Source organism: Ambystoma mexicanum, chromosome 8 (assembly GCF_040938575.1).
Source record: "Ambystoma mexicanum isolate Mex_15411 chromosome 8, UKY_AmexF1_1, whole genome shotgun sequence".
Classification (NCBI taxonomy): domain Eukaryota; kingdom Metazoa; phylum Chordata; class Amphibia; order Caudata; family Ambystomatidae; genus Ambystoma; species Ambystoma mexicanum.
In genome coordinates this window covers 371669656-371695255 of record NC_090929.1, presented here as the reverse complement: position 1 = coordinate 371695255, position 25600 = coordinate 371669656, and the positions used below count along the sequence as shown (strand labels likewise).

At 47.9% G+C, this 25600-nt stretch overlaps 1 protein-coding gene across 5 annotated transcripts in view; it reads left to right on the top strand.

Moving 5' to 3' along the window:
• LOC138471946 (uncharacterized) overlaps positions 1–25600 on the top strand; it is an 835353-nt gene that overhangs the window by 150630 nt on the left and 659123 nt on the right. For 2 of the 5 annotated variants that reach the window (XM_069609826.1, XM_069609829.1), the window contains exon 1: positions 5141–5592. The exons of 2 other annotated variants lie outside the window; for them this stretch is intronic. The gene's annotated coding sequence lies outside the window, so the exon portion shown is untranslated. Of the gene's footprint in view, positions 1–5139; positions 5593–25600 lie in introns of those variants that run through there. One more of the 5 variants, XM_069609832.1, reaches the window with a different exon arrangement.

The following is a 25600-nucleotide window of genomic DNA, read 5'->3' as shown; positions in this document are numbered from 1 at the left end:
ACCCCTCAGTCCCCTTTTTCTCGGCTCAGACCCTCGTTGAATATCAGTCTCCCTCTGTCGGGTTCACTCTGACTCGTATTCAAAAAATGTCTCTGTTGCATTCAAGTCTCACAGGGTGATGGCTTTTGCCATCTGACATTTCACCTGGAGTGCCTTTCTTGCAGGAAATTGAGGGGTCGGGGAAGGGGAGATAACCCTAACAGAAAGCAAAATGATGGGACCCCTCTCCAGACCTACCTGCCATCTCTGGCTACTCTAGCCTCTCCCCCTTCCCATGCCTTTTGGGATCAAAGGCATTCTAAAGATTAGTACCCTGATGTGTTAGTGCTGCCTCTGAAGCACCATACCCAGGCGTACAAATCAGGTGAAGTGCCTATTCCCTGAGGAAAGTTGTCTCTTCCTCCTGGACAATAATGTAGCAGCATCCTTGCCACTGTTCCACCAGGGAGCTGTGGTGTCCATCAGCAGTGGCGTCGCCAGGAATCAAATTTAGGAGGGGCACAGAGGGGGCCAAAGACAAAAGTAGGGGGGCACAGACACAAGTGTGGGGGGGCACGGGCACCTATGAAAGGTAATGTGACGTCACAAGCACTCCTGCAGAGAGGCGTTTGTGCACACCAACTACCCACACCCCACTGCATCCCCCCTCCCATCAGAATGCAGGCACAAAACCTTTCAGTGACTAATGGCCCATCATTAGCACTTTCGTGGACTACATTCTGATGGGAGGGGCTGCTAGTTGCTCGATCACTGCTCGCTTTGAGACAAAAGGAGTATTGCAGTGTGGTCTGCAGACATTTGCCTCAGTGAGTGACACAAATAACACCTTGAACAGAGAGCACAGTCACTGATCGCCTTACGTAGGGGGGGGCACAGGGTTTAAGAGGGGGGCACTGGCCCCCCCAGGTCCCCTCTAGCAACGCCACTGTCCGTCAGCCTTGACATCAATATACAACAGTATTGTCATATCTCAGACATGCTCACAGAGTTGACACTTGTGATATCAAATTATTGTGACTTCAATATTGTGTGCTCTTATCAGTCAACCTGCCACAACTAGGCATGGCTTACATTTAGCGACGTACCTGCCACTAGACTTATTAAGGCAGCTAATTAATTTAGATCATAAGTGCAGATGTTAAATTGCTACCTCTGCTTGCAGTGACTTTGTGCCACAGTAGCTGTCAGGGATGCACAGGTGAACTTGGAACCTGCTCTGTGCGACAGCATAGCTGGCACGCTCGTGTAATCAGACTGGTTACAGTAAGACAGCTGTGTTTGCCATCATTTTGGCATGTACCATTTTGAAAGGGGTGTCCGATTAGTGCACTGCCCTTTCAGAAACCGATTTCCCTGAATCCCTTTGATGTATTAATACACATTTTTAAAAGCCTGTGCTTTCACACCTTGATGGATAGATGGAAATCTTTCACACATGCCTGCAGGTGCCGTACGTGGCTGCATGTCTTTGCTGTGCATTTTCTATGGTCCATACGGTTTTGGAAGCCCTATTCTGTGGATTCTCGCCCTGGGATGGGTTACCACATCAGTGATTGGCCTGCTCTGTCTTGGGTGGCACGCTCCATTGAGTACAAGTTGGTTAGCCTGTGGTGTCCAGACCTGTGGTCGCATACATGCGGACTCAAAGGTCCGCTCTGCACCGGAGCACATTATATACTGCCAATGACGGTAATGCCTTTTCGCTATTCGTCTCTGCTAGTGGCTGTATTTTCACCTAAATGGTTGATTCTATAATCTCATTCCAGTGATGGCTCTGTCTGTTTTGTGTTTGTTCGATTGTGGTCTGTTAATGGGGTGCGCACTCGAAGCATCTTCCCTCCTGTTTACTTGACATACCAATAGGAACACTTATTATGGTACCCAATACAGTGTTAATGCCCATTCAAATATATATAGTTCTGTGCCCACGCATGGAGTAGATCAGTTGCCCAGCCTGTGAATGGCCTATAGTTTTGATTGTCCTCTCAATGACCTTACAAGTAAACATGCTTTGACTGTACCTCTGAGATATTTAATAATTATGCATTTAATTAGCATGTGACACCATTTCATTTATTTTGCTTGTGTTCTGCAGGTAAATTATTACAGAGCCCTCGGCTGTAAACGGTTTCCTGGAGGTTTATACAATAATGTATAGTAGCTCCCTTCCCTCCTATAGCACTGCACCCCATAGGAAATGGCTGCGTCATATGAAAAATTCAGTTCATCTGTCACATAGTCTCTGTCATAGCAACCCACTCTGCACCTCAACTCTCTTTCTACATCTATTCCACAATGTCACTTCACTAGTAATTTCTGCTAATCACTGAACAGTCACTTTAATTATTATTTACGGTTTGCATGCAATGTTCTCTCTCTCATGTTTGTTTGTTTATTGACTTGATAATGCGCGCCAAACCCTTAGGTAGCTGGGCGCAACAGTACAAGAATTCTCGTAGCTTATGTCTGTTCAGACTTCAGGTTGCCAGCGTTCATTCAACCTGCAGTGCTTCAAAGCCATAACGGACGGCAGGAGGTGCTATACAAACATAGCAAAGCATTGGCCGGCAAAATATTTTCTTTCTTCCAAGACAATTAACATATGTCACAAAAAAAGTTTAAAGCCATCTCCCTTATTTTCGTCTGATACATCAAAAGGCATGTTTTCAGTAAAATGTCACAATTTCCTAAAATCATATATGAACAATGCCTTTGTCGGACACTAAAAAACAGGAAAGTTACCTTTACACCCCTTTCTTTTGTTGTGTGTCTTGCAAGTACATTCACAAACCACAGGCCATTTTTCTGTCTTGTCACATTGTATTCTGGTATTTGTAGTGTTCCATACAAGATGCGGGGGATAAGACTATGATGGTACTCCTTTTATCTTAGCGCGTTTGTATGGATTTACATATTTATATGAGTCCTTTATTATGATGTGTACTTTTCAAGTCATCTTTATAAAATAGAGTATTGTTGAAAGCAAAGATGGGGTGGGGAGGTGGCAAGTGGGTCACGGAAGTGAGGTTGCTGTGCTGGAGAGTGAAGGTATTGTTTTCTCTGATCCTGTGCTGGTTTTCTGAACATTTAAAGCCCAGCAAAATTGCTAACTCTTAAGATCTAACGGGTATATTGGCTGTACTCTGATTGCACTATAAGGCAACCCTGCAGTTGAGGCACATTGGTCCTTGTAACCTGTAGTTACAGCAGGAGACATAGCTCACCTTATGTAGCTCATTTAGTAGCATATACTCAGTGCTTTAAATGGAAAATAAGAAGTGCAGGTACTCCCCAAGCTACGAAGCCAGACATACTGCAGCCGCGCTTTCGGCGCGGCACCTTGGACACATGTCTCGTTTAGGCATGCCCTTTCATTTGCGGCAATGCCCAGGTAGATTGAATCATGTGCCAAGCAGAACACACTTTGGTAAAGTAGTGTATCTGAGATCCGTTCACACAAACTTCCAGCTTGTTGTTATGCATTGTGTTAAAAAAGTGTAAATATTTATAATAAATTAGACTTCGTTTTTGCGTATCAAATCTGCAGATCTCGTAGCTGTAAGCTAAGCTTTAGAAGGGGAGTTTTATTATTGTTCATATTGCCTAATAAAAAATTTGGTAGGTAACTGGAGCGGTGTGTGAGTTTTCAGTTAAAAACGCTTCATCTCCACTCCAATTACTTAAACATTTACATATTTGAATAAGCACTGCTAATAGCAAAGAAACATCTGAAAGTAATTTCCTAGGCTTTCCAAATCAATCCCTGCTCCATGAGAGAACACCAATGTTAACAGGTGAAGCCCGCTTCGTGAAACAGTGTTCCGCGCCTGCATGTTTGTCTCTCCTTTTCTTCTGCAGGGTGGGCCCTGGAGGAGATATTGTGGGTACTGCAGCTGGTGAAAGAGGACGAAGGCGAGGGCGCTGCTTTCCCCATCAAAGGCTGCAGAAGCTTAGTCCTTTAAGTTGCGATAAAGTGACATGAAAAACTTTAATTTTCCCTTGCAACTTAGTTGAGGACCGGTACTCTTTCAGGCATTGAGAAATGCAGGTATTCTAGTGCACAAAAATGCAAAGTGCAGGTACTGAGGGCCGGGTAGGGCCGCCCCATTTAAAGCACTGATCATACTCCCAAGATTCCCAGCCTCAAGGCAGAATGGCACACAGAAACTGAGTACTTCTGACCTGCACCAATCATCAACACTGGTTTTTGCATCTGCCTCTCCCACTTTACCACTGATGACTGCCCCACCCCCACCCCCACCCCCACCTCCACCTCATTTCTTACAGAGCCAAGGGCAGCGAGGCCACCAATAGTGGCAGAAGGCGCTACAATGACCATTTGCAATCCGAATCAATATAATCCCACACAGATTCTTAGTTGTTGAAAGAATGCAGTCAGTCACTAATGAGGCCTTCACGAGGATACAGCACCCATAAGGGACTTGCAATGTCCCTCCCATGTAGGGGAGTACTACATTCTTTACAATACGTGTTCACACTCTGCTGTTACCTTCCACCCAGACCAGCCGGTAAAAATATGATGTCTGGCTTCCCCAGATGCAGGCGAGCATCCAGGCGGCGTTGAGTAGAGTGCAATGATGAGCAATGCTCCATCAATATAAAAACACGCAGCCCAAAAGTGTTGTCGACTATTTGCTTTTAAAAGGTGTGAACGTCTGCAGAATATATGGTTCCTTGTCCTAAACTCCAGACGTGCATTGGAAACGCTTCCTTCGCCTTGGCTGGTGCTCGAAGACTGTGCAATGCATCACCGAGGTCACTTGCGTTCGTTCTCAGGGAGATGCTTTTGGCACTTTCTGAAAACTTGCATCTTCATAACCTAATTATGGTCCAGTTCCAATGGGCTACTTTTAATCTCTTCAATTAGCTCGAAATGATGGTTCGGAAAATTGAAGGTTGCACGGGTACTCGGTGTTGTATGAATATTTTTGAGGAAGGGCTCCTTTAAACCCCCAAGCCTCCTTTGCGGCGCGTGGGTGCTCCCAGCCCGCCAGGCTGCCCTTACTGCAGCGGCCCGAGAAACGATGCCATGCGCATCAATAGTAACTAGGAAACCGCCAGCTTCCCTTTAAGAACAGAATAATTGCCAATTCTGTTGCGTTAGGGGCTGCTGTGTGTTGTGTGCGCGCTTGTGGCGGGCGGGGGCGGAGGACACGCCACCGCCGCGCTAACATGCCAGCCGGCAGGTAGCGCCTGTCGCTTGCTATCGAGCGCCGCGGCTGCCTGATACGGCGAGCGTTCCTTATCGATTGGCGAGCGCGCCCGCCTGTGTGTGTGTGTGTGAGTGCGTGTGTGAGGAGGATGACTCCGACCCTTCCTCGGCGCTCGCGGCTGCCTGCGGCTGCTCGTTAAGCCCGTCAGCAGGATCCCTGGCAGCGGGCTCCAGAGACGGGGCCGCGGCGGCCGTGCTGGACCGTCTCTCCGCCCAGGAATGGACCGTGTGTGACGGCGGGATTCGTGACCCAGCATCTTTCCAAAGCGGGATGTTTCCTGTGTGACGGCAGGTGCATGCTGGCGGGGCCGGTCCTTTCTAGGAATCCCCCTTCGCCGAGGCAGCTTTCAGCGAGCAAGGTCAGAGCCACTTTGAAAGATGCCTTTACCGAGCCGAACAGCCTGCACAGGAAATGTATTTTTTCTCTCCAACATGCATGTCTTTTGTAGAGGGTGGAGGATTGCTCCTCCAGATCGTGCGCCTATGGCATTTGCCAATGGAGTTCTGCTTTCAAAATGGAGGGGTTTAGTAAGATGCTGGGAAAGATAGCTCGGTGGGTTAATGTGCCTGCTGCAGAGGTCTGAATATGAGATCACCGATTTAAATGCCCATAATGCCATGCTCTAGCCCTCGTTGATCAATACATTTAATGTTGCGTGCAATTGGCCATGTTGCATGTTTTTCTGCGTTTAAGGTGAGCTTTGGGGCTGTCTAATCATTGGCAGGATTCCACTTCTGGGCCAACTACCAGAGGGGTTTCTACACCCTGGCACTTATCATTTTATGAGTGTGATTTTGATTGCCTTACTGTGCCTATTTAGAGACAGCAATACAACCCCCACCCCCTTGGAAAATACCAGAATTCAGTGCGGCCTCCGATGTGCCTTCATCCTGGTATTCTTGAAGTTTTAAGGGGGTCCTTGACACTTGCCAACCATTAAGCAATCGCGTGCTGAGCATTTTGGACTGCACTATACACCACTCCCCCACCTACCCAAAGATGTGAATCCGAAGCTGAGATTCTGAACTAGATGACAAATGCAGATTTTATGGCACAAACCTTTTTATGCTCTGTGCATTTTTTCTTGATAAATATCAAAGCTAGATTTTAAGCAATTCCGTTTCACTATGCATTTAATGTGTAAGGACATTTCTCAAATGACAGTCTGTTTTTATAGAACACAGGATGCCCGTTGTAGAACGAGCTTAGTCGGTATTTTCTGTTTGCCTTTCTGTGGTTCTTTTATGCTTTTATACGCCACCCTAAAGACAGCATCGTACCACAGCATTTGCAGGGTTAAAGGCATTGCGACTGATTGCCATTCACCAGGGTTTGGCTTTAAAAAATAATGTATTGTTATAAAATGAGGCATATAATTGTGTTTCTGAAATGGAGGTCTGCTATTCACACCCCTCATGTTTTGTGTAAAACTGCTCATGACAACATTATAGTGCATTTACAGGCCTTTGCAAAGGAAGTCTATTGGCACCCTCCCTACCAGCCATGCAGTGGCACAGGGCAGATTCAAAGGTTCCATCCCATTACTAACAGCTGCTGTAACATAACATTTTGGTAGGCAGAGGTGGCTTTTTAATCTTCTGCACCTCTTTTTCCCAATTGAATAATTGTATGCCTTAGTCAGTCTGGTGACACCTAAATATTCACATATAATCCATGCCTGGTTGGAGCATGGTGACTACTTAGAGCCACAGCAATTTGGTATCGCGCAGGTTTCTGCTGAGAAGGGCCCAGATATGACAGGACTGATGTGTATTAGTGTCTGGTCTGACGGTCTCAACAAAGTCATGTGGAACAAGGTCCAGTATGCTGCCACTCTGATTCTCCACAAGACAATACCTTCTTCTCAGGGCACAGGAGCACTCCCTATGAGACCTCCTGGGAACTGGTGATTGAAAGGAAATACTAACATAAGAAAGCCACTCTCCTGCCAGGGTGATGAACACTGGAGTCAGCGTGGGAAGCGGGAGGGATTAAGGTAGCCAGAAGGGAGAGGTGGGCTGAGAGAGCAGTTCCACCATCTTGGTGTCTGTTAGTGCTCGCTCCCTTTTCCTGCCTACTTATCCTGCAGGCAAGGCAATCTGGCTGTGATGTTATGAGGCAAAGGGCACTTTTTACAACAGCAGGGATTAGACCCCTTCTAGCTGGCTTGCTTTGGAGCAATCCCCCGTGACATTTGCCTTTATAAGGAGATGCCTCCTTATACTTTGATTATTTTTTGCACTCTTACAAGGACAAGAAGAACTCGCTGGACCTTGGCTGGAGTGGCCACTTCAAAGTCCCTTGTAACAGGTGAAGACAGAAGGAATCCAATGCATAGGCAAGCTCTGTCCTCTGGAATGCACTGCCACCTAGCATCAGACTGACTGATGCACCGTTAAAGTTTAAGAAGGGCCTGAAAACGTACTTCAATCTTTAACCAGATTAGTATTATTTTGTTTCCTCCGGTATGCCTCCCTGACTCCCGAGCTTTGCCCCGACTTCCCTCGGTACTCTGATTGCGGTGCATTGGTCAGGATTGTTGTCTGTGTTTTTTTTTCTTTGTTGTTTGCGTGCCCTGAGGCCTGCAGGCTTGAGTTGTGATGGACTAAAAATGTTAAATAAATAAAATAAATAAACCATCCCAATGGAGCAGTGCAGGGAACTGTTGTTGAACCAAGGCCACATTGGTGACTAGACTGGAACCAGGAACCTGTTCAGTGGAGCTGAAGGACTCCTGTAGTGGGGGGGAGAGGGAGTGTTGGAATAAAGGACTTGCCTTATCTTGGAGCCTTTGGGTTGGGACTACCAGCAAACCAGAAGTCTAGAAGCAGCTTGGAAACCTGTTTTCATGATTCGAGACCCCTTTGACGCAGACCAACTGCTCTTGGGGCCTTTGAGCTGCCACAGGACCTGTGGTGCTGATGTTAGCACTCTACAAACCTTCAAGCTGCATTTTGCGCCCCCAATCTGCCCATTCGGCCCATTGCACATCAACCCCATTGCTGGCTGGACTCCATGGGAGAAATCCATTTGAGCACCAGCATGAACTGCTGGAAGCCATCAACCGCTGACTTGACCCAGCAGAAGCATCGTTTGCCGCTGTGAACCACTGGATGACGTTGTATCACCGTCTCCAACTCTCCACCATCGAATGAACTTGACATCGACCGCCAGTGGTATTGCATTGACACAAACTACTCCACTCAAGCTGAACTGCAGCTGAAGCACCAAGAAGACTAGCTTGGAATAAAGGTACTATGAACGCCCTGTTCCCCCGGTTCCACTTTTAGGGGCCATAGTGAATTTTAAGGCCAACTTCTCTACTTTCCTCTTCAGACATATCCTTATAAAGTGACATTGTTGCCAATTTGTTGCCTGAATACCCCTCCTGATCTACCCAGAGTGCCCTTTCATGAAAGTCTGCATTCTCTGCGTTTCTTTTTCATGGGTGTTTTTCCTAGTTTTTTTTCTCATGAGTTGTCTGCATGTTTGTTGTTTTTTATTAAGTCTATATTTTGTATAGAAGATTGAATGGATGTCTTTTATTTTGGAGTCTTTGTATTATTGCCATTTGGGTTTATTCTGTCATCAGCAGCCCCCCTGAAGGTGTAGCCTGTTCTTGGCAGGCACCACCAAAGAGGCGCAGGAGGTCTAACTTTTAGGCTGTGCCTGTTTCACTTTTATGGTTAGAATCAGGGCTGGTTTCGTATTAGTTCGGGTATCAGTAGGCAGCTCAGCGACTGCTCAGCCCTGTACTCCTGCCAAACAGTAGTCCTTTTGTCACAGGCATTGTAACCGGGGCAGCAGAGCATCTAATACACAGAGAAAGCAGAAAAAACCCAACAAAGGGTAGCCTGGCGCAACATTTAACTCCCGCTTGACCATCTCCCGAGTTATTCCATCCCATTTCTTTTATTTACTATCTTGCCATTACAGTATAGGGGCAAGCAAATGCAAAAGAGCCTTGACCTCTCCCCAAAGGCGAGGGAATACAAGTAAGCTCAAGCCTGAGTGGGCCTCACCACAGAGGTGTAGCCGGAGTCCTTGGGCACAGCAGGCTTGGGACCAGGGGTGTTGCTAGGTCTGGAAAAGACCCGGGGCTATGCTGATGTTGGAACTGTTGGGACTGGGGGCTAGCTAGCCTTTTGGCTGTAGCTCCTGAGATTCTATCTGGGGCTACAACCAACAGACCAGGGGCTATAGCCCCCTTAGCCCCCCCTAGCAACGCCTCTGCTTGGGACTGATGCCTCTTCACACCCATCCACGTTAGAAAGAGCCACACAGATAACCTGAGGGCCCTTAATGGCCCTTCAAGAGTCCAACTCATCCGACCCATTCCCTCACTGATCTTCTTTAATAAGTCTCCCATTCATCCTCACCTCACTGCATGGACCGACCTTTGAACCTGGTGTGTGCCTAATTAAAAGGATCTCATTGAAACCGTGTCTGCGTGTGTGGCGAGGCATTTAGAGAACATGCAGCATTGGGGATATTTCCTTAAATGCCGATAACAATTGGAAATATCAAGAACCGATAGATGGGTCTGTCTTTATTTAATGCCACCGGAAACCTAGTATGCCCTGCTATTGGCAGTATCCACCCAAGGACAACCTCACATGCCCAGGTACTTCCATCCTAGGCTCAATGGAGGAGGCATCACCTCATCCATTGAGGTGATGCCACCGTAAGCCAGGTGCAGCCATGGGTGGCCTTCTCTGGCAAGCATATATCCACAAGTCCAGACTCATATGCACAGTTTACCCACTGCATGTCCAGATCCACCGCATTTTCCAGCTATAATATCACCACCAAAGCTTTTTTGTATAGCGCCCAGCTTTCATTGGTATGACTACAGAGCACTGTATTCTTATCGAAAACTGCAGTTGGAGAGGATTCTGGAGTCCCTATGAATGGACCTTTGGGTGGATTTGCTGACAAAAGAATGTTGCCTGCAAAAATGTAGCCAGAATTATTACAGTTTTTTTAACATTATTGCGGCTAATAGGGTAGGGGTATAGATGAGAGGGTTAAGGGGGTACTGAAGGGGGACTCCCATATGAATACAAATTGCTGATACATTGATCTAGCACCGCATTGGATGCGTATTGCCTGCATGTTGAGACTAGCAGGGGTAAGGTGGGGTGGGAGAGTGCTCTGCACTGGCACTGCACGCCTGTCTCTGCGGCCAGATTGTGCTGAGGTAGGCTGTGGGGGGAGTACTGCATTCAGTGCCCAGTGCAGCACGGGCGCTATTGGGTTCCTCGCATCCCTAGTGTGGGCGGGGAAGTGCCAGGCCAACAGAGCGCCTCTAGGTTTAGGGGCATTCGTGGGGTTGTGCATGAGACAGGAATGCACTCAGTACAAGACCCCGCACGCTAGTGTTGTTCATGCAAGACACGCATCGTTGCCACTTCGGAGAAGGAGAGGAAATGAGAGATTCTTGGATGCTGACATTCAGGTCCGCTGCAAGAGAGTGGGGATCGCTGCATGTGATCGACTGGTGAAAGTGTGCACGGGGCTGGGCGTTGCATGAGTGTCGCTGCACATCTCTGTGTGCGTGCGGAATGAGAGTAACTGAGTGTCTGTGGTGGGCGAGTGTTCTTTTTGTGGCGTTAAACTGAGCTCAATTTGTCGTAGGAGTATAACTGCAAAGCTCTTGTGAGTCATGGGGCGTTTGCTGCATTAGTGTGTGTGTGTGTGTGTGTGTGTGTGTGTGTACATAATAGAATAATGCCATAGCACAGGGGGGTGTAGTTAAAGGAGAATAGCTGCACATAGCTCTCTGCATTTTTAGACTGACTGCACAGGGAAGTCTGGGGGTCTATTCATTTATTGAGGTCGATGTTTATGTTTGTGAAGTGCAACGTTCACCATTGCCATGGCTTCCTAGCACCCACAGATGACGAAGAGGATGGGTTGTGTTGCAAAGGGTGGGTTACCCTTTGGGAAATCATGCACATTGTCCTGCCTAGTACAGATGCCCATCCAGGACTTCATGCCCCAGAATGCATTGTTGACCACATTCAATCAAAGATAGTGAGACAGTGGAGACAGTGGGGGCAGTGGCCAGCCAGGGATAGGACAGTCTTGCGTGTGCCCAGAGGAGACGTAGAGTAGAGTGATGCTGTCTCACGAGGGAACTGCATAAACAGATCCTTTTTTGGTTCCCATGCAAAATCTATTTAAACTATATTATACATAGACCTATCCATAGGCTTAGAGTCTAAAAGGCGATTCATTGCATTAATGTAAACAAACAAGAACCTGTTTCAATGATCTAAGACATAAACAACAATACACAGAATGAATTCGTTTTCAAAAATTGATTAGTAGAGTTTGCCGATTAGCAAAGTTATTTGATTAGCAAGGCTTTACTTATAATTTTCATGTTACCAGATGTTTTTGTATCCAAGACAAAATGAGCAACAGTACAACATTTGTGTGAACTGCCAAAGTAGGACATTAATGAGATGAGTTTGTGCAAAAAAGAGATTTCTCCATTAATGGACACAAATGGATACATAAAAAGGTTCTGGAAACAATATTCAGCTTTCACTGTTCAGCTGGGTGCAGTCGGTGTTGCACAGGTCAGTGTCATGTATGTTTTATGCTTGAACCATCGGCTGCTGTGCCAGGAAAAGTTCCCAAATGTCATAGATGAGCAAAGTTTGCAATGTTGATGGAAAGTCATAACCTGAGACTAAGTACATAGTATGGTGTTGTGGCAGGCAAGGCAATGGTCAACGCCAGGTGGACAAGAAGCCCCTTGCCTGTCATTAAGATCAACTGTTTTTAATATAGCGTTAAATACCACTTTCAGGGAGGGCATGGACTCTAAAGCTTCTTAAGCCTGAAACAGATAGACCCAAGCACAGCATTCCAGCTCTGCAGACTAATAAAAGCGGTATTTACCACTATTAGCACTCAAAGCTGCCATATGTGGCGCTGATCCTTTTGTTTGTTTTTAAGAAAGGTAGGTTTTGCCTAGTGCATGCTTCCCCTAAAAAAGAAATAGCATATCTGCGATTTGAAACCACTATTTACAGGACCTGGAGGTGAACAAGGTGAACACCGGTGAGCGGGCTGCGGAGGTAGGAGGTGCTCAAGGTGCGTCACTCCAGTTTTGACTTGTCCTGGGTCACCACCTCCAGGGATAGGGTGAAGGCTGGGCAGAGCCACAGTGGCGCAGCATGAAATAGTGTTGGCTAGTTGCAGATTTGGCTTGAGTTCCCTGCCTCTGGATTGGCCAGCAGACCCTGCAGGAGGTTATATATAAGCAAACATAATCCTAGAGTAAAGTGCGCTCTGGAGGCTAACTACAGTGTTTGGTATTGTCGTAGATCTGTAGATGTACAGACTGGAAGTAACTAATGAACACTACTTTGCGCGTAAGATCTAGTTGGCATTGTGTGTTCATTATGTAAGAGGAAAGAAAGTGATCTAGTTGGCATTGTGTGTTCATTATGTAAGAGGAAAGAAAGTGATCTAGTTGGCATTGTGTGTTCATTATGTAAGAGGAAAGAAAGTAAGACTAAGGACAACAGTGTTCTCTTGTCAATATGATGCACCTTCCCCAACAAAATGAAACATGGGTGACACTGAGATTTAGATACACTAACCTAAACTTTGCTGAAAAATTGTATTCCATGAATGCCCTTTAGAAAATTGAAAGTTACTTCGTACTGGTCCTTGCCATACAGGATATAGTTAACTTAATACCATTGTTCAAATTACTTCTAGTTTGCAAATATTTGAAGCACTCCCACACAGGCCTTTAGCACTTGACTACTGCAGTACTCCCTCCCCATTAGTCCATTTGACCTTGCAGTAAACAGAGACGAGGGAGGAGAGAGCCTGGAGGAAAAGGCAAGAATACCGGGTGAGCAGCTGTTTCGTTGAACAGGGTAATGTAAATGGCTAGCTGTGCTACACAAGTGGCAATTGAATTAGCAAATCTACAGAATTGCATAACAATCACAACACTGTTTATTTGATTCCTTGCAATATACAATTTTCAACAGTATAAAAACTTCAATCTGGATTACTATAATGTGCAAAAAGATTGAAATAAAGTGCATCAAAAAGTATGGTTTACTTGTCTAAATTTATATAAACGGAGGTAAAATATCTCAAATGTAAGCCTACTACCATGTGCAACATACAATATACAGTGCAATAGTTAATCAAAACAGTACACCTGTCAAATAATATACAGAACACTTATTGGAGCCTCTCAGGTCCCCCAGACACTTATATATATATATATATATATATATATATATGGCTAATAGTGACCATACACTACTATCTGTAATATTAATCTCAAATGATTGGTAGTAGACTGAGAGTGTCAGCTAGGAGGTGGGTATGGGAATAACTAATCAACTTATGTTCTTTACTGAATGTACATAGTAACAACCATCCTTCCAATATAGTTTCTACAGACAGAACACTCATTTCATCCAATTTTGTCTGTGTTCTTCAGGACATGTAGAACCACTCAGTCTCTTTCTGTATATGGATTGTCTTCATGGTAGAGATGGTGGTGTTGCGAAGCACTCGAAAGTGTTCCTCCTAGTGCAAAAAGATCCTTGTCTCAGCGTCCACAGCTCAATGCCCCCAGCAGAACTAGTCACCCTGATGTCCCGGTGTCAGTTCTCGCACTGTAAATGACTGGGTCAAATTATTCAAAAGCATCCTGGAATAAAAGCACATGAATCACGGAGTATGTGTGAAACTTCGGAAGATGCTGCAATCAGTGTCATTGTGCTGGACAAACTGTCTAAAGCAGTAAACTCGCCATGCCTGTGTCAGCAATATATGCTCGCTGAACGCCTATTCAATTTGGGAACTTCGGGGACGGTATATGCCGGATTTAAAGGAGGGGTAGGCCAGAATGTGATAAGTCCAGTCCCAGGACGAAGCTTTGGAAAAGGGGCACTTTATAGTTTAATTGATTTTCCCCCTTTCTCATTCTCGCCCCCCAGAATGAGGAAAATTCCTGGTCACACTAAGGAGATCCTAGATGTGATTTTTCTACTCTGAGACCCGAGGAATGAGATGATACTAGGGGATCAGTCTCGGGGGTAAGTGATGCCCTAGAAGGTTTTTCAGGCCACGAGGTGGCAGAGGCGTAGGAAGGGTAGGGCCTGAGGGGCAAGGCCCACCCAAAATCTGTAAATGCCCACTCAGCAGCGCTGTGTAGGCATCTACAGATATTTTTGTCAGTGCAATGGGCCCAACTACATTAGCTTCAGGTCCCATTTGCCAGTCAATCCTGGCTATACCTCTGCGAGGTGGACCTGATGAGGCAAAGGGAGCAAGAGGTACAGCTCTGCTCTCGTCACCAGGGAGCACTTGGCATGTGTCTCTTCAAATAGTTACAGTCCATTTCTTTGGGGATCTCGGGCATGTATCCACAATTGATCCAGATGCTATATTAGATCCAGGAGATGGTCCGTCAGGAATTCAGGACATGGCGTTTTGCCCCATGTGCTTTCCTACCTAATAATGCACCTATCGGATCGAATCCAAGCAGATTCCACAGGAACCAGACTCACATGTTTATCTTCTCTACAAATGTCATTTCATTATTATTATCCAAATAATCCCTCACCTTCATGACAAAACAAATTGCAATACATTTAAAACACATAACAATATTCATGCTTTCTGTGAGAAATAAACAAATCGCTTAGGATCTGTCATCCAGGTGGCCAGGACACGGCCATTGCTTTTGAATCCAGTTCCTGGGGGTGTACCAGGGTGGGAGGATCACCTGATGAGGGGCCCATGCAGAGTGGGATACCCAATGGAGAGACGTGGTATCCCCTTCCCAATGATCCCTTAACCCCTTCTCATTCCATGTGTTATTTGACTTTGCCACCCCCCTTTTCTACACAAACACAACTGCTAGGACTGAGTGCTCTTGGAGAAGACAGACTTACACCCAGCTCTTCTGTGCAGCATGTCCCAGCATCAGAGTCAGGCAGAGTCAGGCAATTAACCTTAGCAACTCAGACCTGATTCCTGTTACCCTTCCCAGCATGGATGAAAGGCAGAGCATGAGACCACACTATGAGCAACAAGGCAGCGAGTGAGGCAGGGATTGAAGCAGTGCCAGAGAAGGAGAAAGCTATTTGAGGATGCTACTGTATCGAGGATGCCAGACAAAGTCACAGGGATCAAACAAGGAGAGAAGTACCCTTGACCTGTTTGACAAACGATTGCTGTGCTGTTGAAGACTCGGACACAGCACACGTGTGGCGAAGAGGAAATGCCTTCAGATCCTGTAAGGTGCCTCTGAGATACCAGGAGCCCTCCTCCCTGACTGGACAAGCTGGGGGAGAAGTGCAGCTGCTGTGGGACCGCCCTCGACTTCACGATAAAAGCTGTGATAAAAGCCGCAAGCCGAACCTTGCATACAGCTAGTGAGTTGAAGGCAACTATGTGAACTGGGCTGCGAATGAGCAAAGGTTGTGTGCAGCAACAAAGTGTCACATAAGGCATTTGATGAAAGACGCTAGTAAAAGGAGAAAGCTGATAAATGTTTTCTTTTGAACTTTTAATACTGAAGAATGTTAATTAGCAGGCCTGAGGGAATGCCTGGGTGCAGGAAGTGACAATGGAGACCAGACCCCTCTTTGTAATGCAATGTGTCAACTTGGTACTAACACCCCTCCTTGATATGAAAGGGCAGTGAATGTCCTATCTGGAACCACTCCTTTCAGAGCAGGGAAGTATGTGAATTGTAGGAGATGAAACTCCGCCTGCAACCCCCTACTTCAAAGGATTTCAATGGTGTGATCAAGCGCTGCATAGGGCTCAGTTAATTAGTGAGACCCTTTGATCGACAGCTGGCAGGAAGATGGGTTTGACTTAGAAGTATATGTTGCCATTCTTCTCTTGTCTGTTGCCAAGCGCCCTGGTTCTGACCTGAAGAATCACTGAAGATTGTTGGCGGGGACTCAGTATTGGTTCATTAAGGTGGGCTTAGCCTACACTAATTGCTGGGGCCCATTTTGCTTTAAAGGAGGGCTGAACCCCTCACTTACTAGATCATCTGAAGTCTTCGCAAGGAGTAAGAAGAAGGACTCATTTGGACCCGAGCTGAAGGTACAGTCTACCTTACATCTTCCACCGGTAAAGGAAGGCCAGGAGTTCCAAGAGGGAAGCAAGATCCCTCCCCTAAACATCTCCCAGGAAACAGAGGGAGATACCAGACTCAGAAGACCTGTCCAGCAGCCCCAGAACCGATACTGAGCCAGCACACTCTGCTAGGTTCTGACAGCCAGCTTCCTAGGTGGGAAGTGCCGGGGAGTCTCTGGACAAAGGACAAGGCTGTTGCCTGCTAACACCCTCCTGAGCTTTGGGCTGCCACCTTGAAAGGACACGAGCCCCGCAAAGAAGCTAAGAGGCATGCCACACAAGCATCATCCAGCGTCGATCTTTTTAAGGAAAATGTCACGACAGTCGAGTCGCTGAACCGCATTTGGCTATACCGCTGACTGTTGTCACGCTGCGGTCTAGAAAACGAACAAAACTGGTGGCTACAGAAATATCCCTTAGGCAGAGCTAGCACGCAGGAGGGTCATGGCAAAACAGGGGGGGGGGCAGGGAATGTTTGAGCCATTAACTATTCAATAATCACTCTGTACAATTGGTTAAATCTTCATATATTTAACCTGATAAACATTCATTAAATTTTATATAAAAAATATTTTATTTAGAATTTTAAAAGATTTTTTTACATGTAATAAGAAATAACTTTTAGAAATACCCCTTTGTTAGTGGTCACACAGCAGTCACCAGAGCCGTCCGAGACGCCTCGACCAGCATTCCAGATCAGCCAACAGGCACAGAAACAACTATTTTTGGCCCTGAGCCGCCACGCTGGACAGCCTGCAGACATCCGTCCATATTCGCCTGGTACCCGCAGTTATTTGCTGCCACTAACTCTGTCTCATGGGCTGCGAAGTGCACTGCAACCACTTTAATGTTGTCGAGCACCAAGAACTTCTTCAGCACCAGGTACATCATGGTTCTGCCCCCCTGGTCCTTCTCTGAAGGTCCCTAGAGACAGTACAACCCTTTTCTCCAAATAATCCTGAAATATATTACTTTACCAACTACCCTCCTGTCAATATCCAGAGTGCATCCCTTTCCTTTGTGAAACTGTCTGTCCTCTGTGTTCCTTTACAGTGTGGGTTATATTTGTAGTCTGCTGGAACTGTCTGTTGTAATAATAATAAAGTAGATATTTGTATACAACCTTGACTGGACAGTCCGTTGTTCATTGGGTGATAATTGTATTTTTTCTGTGTTGCAAATAACCAACAATCCACAACCTTGCAGAGATGAGCCTGCCGTTCTGTCCACGTTACCAAAATCAGACAAGGATAACTTATAATTTACTTGTATTTCAATCTGTTTGGATCCCTTCTGGTGTACTAGAGGTGTGGGTTTGATTGATGGTTTAGAAACAGATATTCATCCCTGGACCATGGCTGTCAGGGAAGTTGATTCGTCACACCGAGCCCGGTTGAGACAGACCAAAAGAAGTGAATTTTATTATATGGGTTGTGTTGATCCAGGCACTGTGGAACAAAGAGACGATAAAGTATGTAGAGATGCTAGGCTGAAAGACTCTGATGTATCCTAAAGACTGCCTCCTCCTGCCAGAGAAGTCAGTGTGCTCCAAGTGCCATATTGTTCCGCCTTGTCCCATTCTGAAGCATGAGTAAGGGTAAGCTATTGTTCAGCAGTCCTGAACTCCCATTCCACATGGACATTTGGTTTATCTTGCACTGTTTTCTTTTTATATTGCAACGCTACAAACCCTTTTGTTCTTTAGAGTAAGACTTGGCAATAGGTCTTTTAGTATAGGCCTTTTTTTATTTGACGAGACATGGCTGGGACAGTGTTTTCTTTTGTTTTCATGGTCATGGCATGCTCCCATACTTAGAACTTAGGTTTTGCCAACCCAATAATAGTTCAATAAACGTCCTTCAACTACATAATTTGTGTCTGTCATGCTTCTTACACCATGCCTTCCTTACATTTCCTTTTTCACTGAAGAAGACCCTTTTTTAAATAGTAATACATAACACCACGGCAGCAGTATATTGTATCATTATTCTCTGCTAAACCCAGGGTTTTTTTCTTGTACTACACCTTTATTTCTCAATCTATGCTCCCTATTACCATAATCTGCCATTTATGTATATCACTTCCCAGTCAACACGTTTCAGTTCCTTACATTTCATGTTTAGAACTTTCGTCAGGAGTATAGCATATGAGACTACGCAACAATACAGATGTTTGAAGGAGTATTCCAGGGATATAGATAAAGCATCAATTTCTTCTTATTTTATTAGTAAAGTAACTTTCCCATTTAAAAACCAAATTCTTGCTGTGGAAATCGGCAAATGACAATATAAACGGAGAGTAATTAGTATCTCCCTATTTAAAGTCTATTCTATGTACTAATGTCACAGAGTGTAGGTTATAATTGCATTAAGTAACTTCTATAAAATTTGAAATGATCACTTTGTATTAATTGTATTGGGGCAAAAAACCATTTGAAATTTAGAAAATACATTTTGTAGCCGATGCACATGTGTATTGTATTTGTGGAAATCCAGAGATTTGGGATATGTTTGGCAAAGCTTGTCATGATGAGGATCTATTTTCTTTCAGAATGTTTTCTGGTGTAGGGCTTTGCATTTGTCAGACAGGTTACTTAAACCAGAGGTGTGCATGTTGTATTCCTAAAATAATTAAGACAGGTTAGAGTATCATTAGGTTTCTCAATTTTTAGGATCTCTCCTTTTGGGGTATGGTTCGTATTTGTAGAATTATGAAACCAAGATCAAAGACATAGGGCCTCATTATAACCCTGGCACTCCCGGATTGAAGGGGGCTGGTACGGGACCAGCCCCCTTCAATCCGGGAGCGCCGATTACGAGCTTCCCATCGCGGGACCCGGATCGCACGCCTGGTAAAACCAGGCGTGCTTTCCGGGTCCCGTGAGGGGAAGAGTGAGGCAATAACGGGCAAGTTGTCTTTTGCCCGTTATTACCTCTCTCCCCATTAACAATGAGCCCTATGGGGGCTCAAATGGGAATGGGGATGGGTTCCTGCATGGAGGACTTACCGGGTCCTCCTATCTTGGAGTAACCCGGTAAGTCCCCATTGCACGAACCCCGTAATGGAGCCCAGAACGGAGGCAGCGATGGAGTTATAAGCTCCATGGCTACCTCCATTCTCGTAATGAGGCCCATACACTTGTTCCTGGATCAGTTCTTTCTTTCCTATAACAAACCTTTCGGGCCTGCACCATCCCTACTCATTGGGTCAGGTGGGTCATGCCCCATTGGCCAGAGGTGGCATGGCTTCTAAGTCTTTTTTCTCAGGAGCCATGCTGGAGGATGTTCTGAGATCTGCAGACTGGACTAATGCCCGCGTTTTCCATATGTCCTTTCATAAGCCTTTTGGGCTGGTTTTGGAGATTGTGCTTGCCCGACTTTCAACCTGCATAACAAGAACCTCCAGCCACAACAAGGATTTTTGACTGTTCCTATTATGGCGAAAAGTCGAGAATTCCGAGTATTATCCTACCCTATTCCTCAACGAGTTTCTTTTGCTCAGCTTTTAGCCGGAAAGGGCTTTCCTGAGCAGCCATTCCTCTGATGAGGAAGATGTCTTTGCCTTGGGTTCCTGTCTGAGGTCCAGATGGATGGATTTTGTGGCAGCTTTTCTGATGTTTCTTTCAAGAGTGTGTTTCTCTTGGCATTGCCGATTGTTGCGGAAAAGAACGTGTGCGGGAGGAGCACGCATATTTTAAGGGACCTACAGACTGCTCAGTGGAGGGCATGTTAGGAAGGGAGAAGGTGATCATGGCTTTGTAGTGTTTTTTTTTTTTTTGCTCGCTTTTCAACGCAGGATATAAACGATTGCTGCAGAAAACTCCCCTCTGTGCCATTGTCTTGGGAGGATAGCTCAGGGGCAACATGCTCGCCTTGGAAGCAAGACGACACGGAGCACCACTGGTTTGATCCCCGGGTCCGTGCCTAGAAACCCTATCATATCATATCATTAGTAGCATCCCCACTTTTATAATACTAGGGGCAATCAAAAGGACATGCTCCAGCATTCCCTCTGTTTCATTCAGCGGTAATAGCCTTAGATGGCTACTCTTCCTGCAATGTGCCTGTGTCTTACTGTGAAACCTCCCCTGTAGGAGCCCCAGAATGCTCTTTCTCACTCTGTTCAAAGAAATTCACAGGTGTACATTTCCCAGAAGGCACCCTGCGTCAGTCTGTTCAGATAGCCATGTCTGGATGCATTTCAGAGTCCATTGGCTAATCCTCTTCTGATTTAGTTTTTTGTATATTTTATGCTGTAGATATTTTATTTGTCGCCATTCACCACCGCAGTTGTCTAATGGCACTGGTAGGTTGTCCGGGTAATTGACATATTGTACCTCTGCTCCAGGCAACCTGGCTGTTGTCTACAGAGGAAGAAGAAAGGAAAAGGGGCCAACGTGAGAGGAAGGGAGAAGCAGGAAATAGGTTAGGAACACACACAGCACTAACAAACTGGGAAGATCCGGTCGCGTTGAGTTCAGGTTGAGTTCAAGAGAATGTGGCTGTATCAGTAGGGGTGCATGCGTAGTGGATCAAACTGAAAAGCCAGTGGATCAAACAGAAAGCCGATCATAAAAGAGGGAAGAAGGAAATCTCACGGCAACAAGCAATTTGCCAGTGATGGCAGCACCTTGGAAGGAAGTACTAGAATGAGTGCACACATGCTTGTGTGATGTCCTGGAGATGCTCTGGTCCTGCCAGTCCAAATGTCAGGAGTGGCAGAGGCAAGGGTTAGCGGTCTAAAGAAGGCCAGTCTGGGGAAACTACCGTAGGGGAGAAGAAATAGGGATCAGGAGGTCAAAATCGCCCTGAAAGAGCCATGCCTGCATGAACTCTCCCTGTGCGTCTATTCCCTGATGCTATTTGCGAGATATAGGAGCAGAGGGATCATGTTTGTACTGCTCCTGTGTGTTGTTTTTGTGCTCTCCGCCACTATCTGTTACTGTTCATGGCCTGTAAGAATGTTATTGTATTTTTCCTTGTTCCCTCCCTTGCCTTGAAGCGCTTTGAAACACATTGTGTATAGGCGCTATATAAATAAGCTATGATATATCATATCTGGGGTGATGCAGTAATGAATGCCCATTCTACTGAACTCCCCAAGGGATTCAGACGAATTCACTGGGAGTAAGGTTGGAGAATAATGCATAGCAGTCTCGCTAGGTCAAAGGAAATATTCACTGGAGGACAACCCTCTAGAACGGGCCCGCCAGATGTTTTGGACCACAACCAACGGTGGACTGGCCTACCGGGAACAAGGGCCCCTTTCTTGTGGAGGGCCTGACTTGCTGCTCCTCTTACCTATCCACATCTGTTTGAAGCAAAGAATGTATTTTAAAATTCCAATTTATTTCTCACTGTTAACACATGTATTATGTCAGTGTGTCATGTCTAACTATGTTTTAATCTAAATATAGGGAGAAATATGCTTTAAAACACGATTGCTGGGCCCATCTTTCCAAATTTCAGTGGGGGGAGACACCCAAAGTCTACTTGGAGGGTTCAGATTGCTTTCTATATTAACTTGTACAGTCTACTATGGGGCCACTTTGGAAAAGATGCCCAGGGCCACTTTTGGTTCCCAGTCACCCCTGACTACAACTCCTGTGAGCCTCACTGCATGCTATTCTGGCTGTGGCTCATGGGCGTTGTAGTCCAGAACATCTGGTGAGCCAAAGCGGACCCGTGCCCTAGAAAGGCAACTTGTCCGTATGCAGTTGCAATCTGGCACAAGTGTGTGTGTGTGTGTGGGGGGGGGGGCAGGGATCGGTGATGGTGCAGATGCACCCCACTTATGAAACGGATATGTAGTGCTTGTGTGATTTTCGCACCGAGTTCCCCAGAATTGCAACTTTTATTTTGTCTCTTAACAACTTTGAGTCCCTTGAATTGTCAATTGCAGGTTGATCTGCAGCAGAATCCTTAAAGAACTGGCTATTTACTCTGCGTCATCTCAGATGAAAGAAACGGGGCCTCATGGGATAGACTGGCCGGCGATGTAGAATTTGAAACCAGGAGTTCTGGCTTCCACCAAACTCGCATGATCCTGGGCAAATCATCACCATATCTCTGCATCAACCGACTTACTTTTTTTAAATGAGTCCGGCAAGACCGTGATCACTATAAGAAGTGCTGCAGTTAAGCAAAAACCTGGCCACCATGTTCGGCTTTGAAGTTTTTTCAGCTAAATTGCAAACTGATAAACCAGGAAAGTGCACTCAAATCGTGGCTTTCTTCGATTGACCAAATTATGTAATCCTTTAGCATCTTACTTTAGCAACCTCCCCCTGCTCCCGCCGCCAAGTTTTCACTAGCTGCTAATACAGGGATCACCTAGAAGCTTGTAGAAGCTTGCAGCATTGAGCTATGCTCGAGTCTCCTTGGTTATGTGACGGATTCCTAGTACAGAGGAAGATGTTTAATCCGTTGACTTGGGACTGTATATTGCATGGCCAAGCGCACCAAACTAATAGCAGCCTGCCAGATGGGCACAAATCTCATAAAGCTTCACAAAACACGCACAATAATTATAGATGGATAATGTCTGGTCACTTCATAGGTCATATGTTAGCCCCCCCCTCACTTTTACCTCTCACTTAAATTCAGATATGTGCAAAATAACTTTGGTTACAGAGTGCCCGGTTAAACAATAAGCAAATGAAGAAAGCGGCCCAGTCTGGCAGAGGCTTGGGCACCTCCTGCCTGCCTCCTGAGGGCCTAGGAGCAGCGCAGGCCAAGGAGCCGGACTGCTGTGGCCTGGGGAAAAAGTGGCCCAGTCTGGCAGAGGCGTGGCCAGCTCCCGCCTGCCTCCTGAGGACCTAGGAGCAGCGCAGGCTAAGGAGCAGGACTGCTGTGGGCTGGGAAGAAAGCGGCCCAGTCTGGCAGAGGCGTGGCCAGCTCCCGCCCTCCTCCTGAGGGCCTAGGAGCAGCGCAGGCCAAGGAGCCGGACTGCTGTGGGCTGGGAAGAAAGCGGCCCAGTCTGGCAGAGGCTTGGGCAGCACCCGTCTGCCACCTGAGGGCCTCGGAGCAGCGCAAGCCAAGGAGCCAGACTGCTGTGGGCTGGGAAGAAAGCGGCCCAGTCTTGCAGAGGCTTGGGCAGCTCCCGCCTACCTCCTGAGGGCCTAGGAGCAGCGCAGGCCAAATAGCAGGACTGCTGTGGGCTAGGATGAAAGCGGCCCAGTCAGGCGAAGGCTTGGGCAGCTCCCGCCTGCCTCCTGAGGGCCTAGGAGCAGCGCAGGCCAAGGAGCCGGACTGCTGTGGGCTGGGAAGAAAGCGGCCCAGTCTGGCAGAGGCTTGGGCACCTCCTGCCTGCCTCCTGAGGGCCTAGGAGCAGCGCAGGCCAAGGAGCCGGGCTGCTGTGGCCTGGGGAAAAAGTGGCCCAGTCTGGCAGAGGCGTGGCCAGCTCCCGCCTGCCTCCTGAGGACCTAGGAGCAGCACAGGCCAAGGAGCAGGACTGCTGTGGGCTGGGAAGAAAGTGGTCCAGTCTGGCAGAGGCGTGGCCAGCTCCCGCCCGCCTCCTGAGAGCCTAGGAGCAGCGCAGGCCAAGGAGCCGGACTGCTGTGGGCTGGGAAGAAAGCGGCCCAGTCTGGCAGAGGCTTGGGCAGCTCCCGTCTGCCACCCGAGGGCCTAGGAGCAGCGCAGGCCAAGGAGCCATACTGCTGTGGGCTGGGAAGAAAGCGGCCCAGTCTGGCAGAGGCTTGGACAGCTCCCGCCTACCTCCTGAGGGCCTAGGAGCAGCGCAGGCCAAATAGCAGGACTGCTGTGGGCTAGGATGAAAGCGGCACAGTCTGGCGGAGGCTTGGGCAGCTCCCACCTGCCTCCTGAGGGCCTAGGAGCAGCGCAGGCCAAGGAGCAGGACTGCTGTGGGCTGGGAAGAAAGTGGCCCAGTCTGGCAGAGGCGTGGCCAGCTCCCGCCTGCCTCCTGAGGGCCTAGGAGCAGCGCAGGCTAAGGAGCAGGACTGCTGTGGGCTGGGAAGAAAGCGGCCCAGTCTGGCAGAGGCGTGGCCAGCTCCCGCCCTCCTCCTGAGGGCTTAGGGGCAGCGCAGGCCAAGGAACCGGACTGCTGTGGGCTGGGAAGAAAGCGGCCCAGTCTGGCAGAGGCTTGGGCAGCACCCGTCTGCCACCTGAGGGCCTCGGAGCAGCGCAAGCCAAGGAGCCAGACTGCTGTGGGCTGGGAAGAAAGCGGCCCAGTCTGGCAGAGGCTTGGGCAGCTCCCGCCTACCTCCTGAGGGCCTAGGAGCAGCGCAGGCCAAATAGCAGGACTGCTGTGGGCTAGGATGAAAGCGGCCCAGTCAGGCGAAGGCTTGGGCAGCTCCCGCCTGCCTCCTGAGGGCCTAGGAGCAGCGCAGGCCAAAGAGCCAGACTGCTGTGGGCTGGGAAGAAAGCGGCCCAGTCTGGCAGAGGCGTGGCCAGCTCCCGCCCTCCTCCTGAGGGCCTAGGAGCAGCGCAGGCCAAGGAACCGGACTGCTGTGGGCTGGGAAGAAAGCGGCCCAGTCTGGCAGAGGCTTGGGCAGCACCCGTCTGCCACCTGAGGGCCTCGGAGCAGCGCAAGCCAAGGAGCCAGACTGCTGTGGGCTGGGAAGAAAGCGGCCCAGTCTGGCAGAGGCTTGGGCAGCTCCCGCCTACCTCCTGAGGGCCTAGGAGCAGCGCAGGCCAAATAGCAGGACTGCTGTGGGCTAGGATGAAAGCGGCCCAGTCTGGCGGAGGCTTGGGCAGCTCCCGCCTACCTCCTGACGACCTGGGAGCAGCGCAGGCCAAGTAGCTGGACTGCTGTGGGCTGGGAGGAAAGCGGCCCAGTCTGGCGGAGGCTTGGCCAGCTCCCGCCAGGCTCCTGAGAGCCTAGGAGCAGCGCAGCTCAAGGAGCCGGACTGCTGTGGGCTGGGAAGAAAGCGGCCCAGTCTGGCAGAGGCTTGGGCAGCTCCCGCCTGCCCCCTGAGGGCCTAGGAGCAGCGCAGCCCAAGGAGCCGGACTGCTGTGGGCTGGGAAGAAAGCGGCCCAGTCTGGCAGAGGCTTGGGCAGCACCCGCCTGCCTCCTGAGGGCCCAGGAGCAGGGCAGGCCAAGGAGAAGGACTGCTGTGGGCTGGGTCTTGAATAGGTAGAAATGGCTGCCTCCATAGCGGGGGCATCCTAACGCCATTCACCTCCCCCCACTGCACGCCCACCACCCAACCCACCAGTAGCCCCGGTATTGTGTAGGCCGGCACCTCCCCCCAGCCGCCC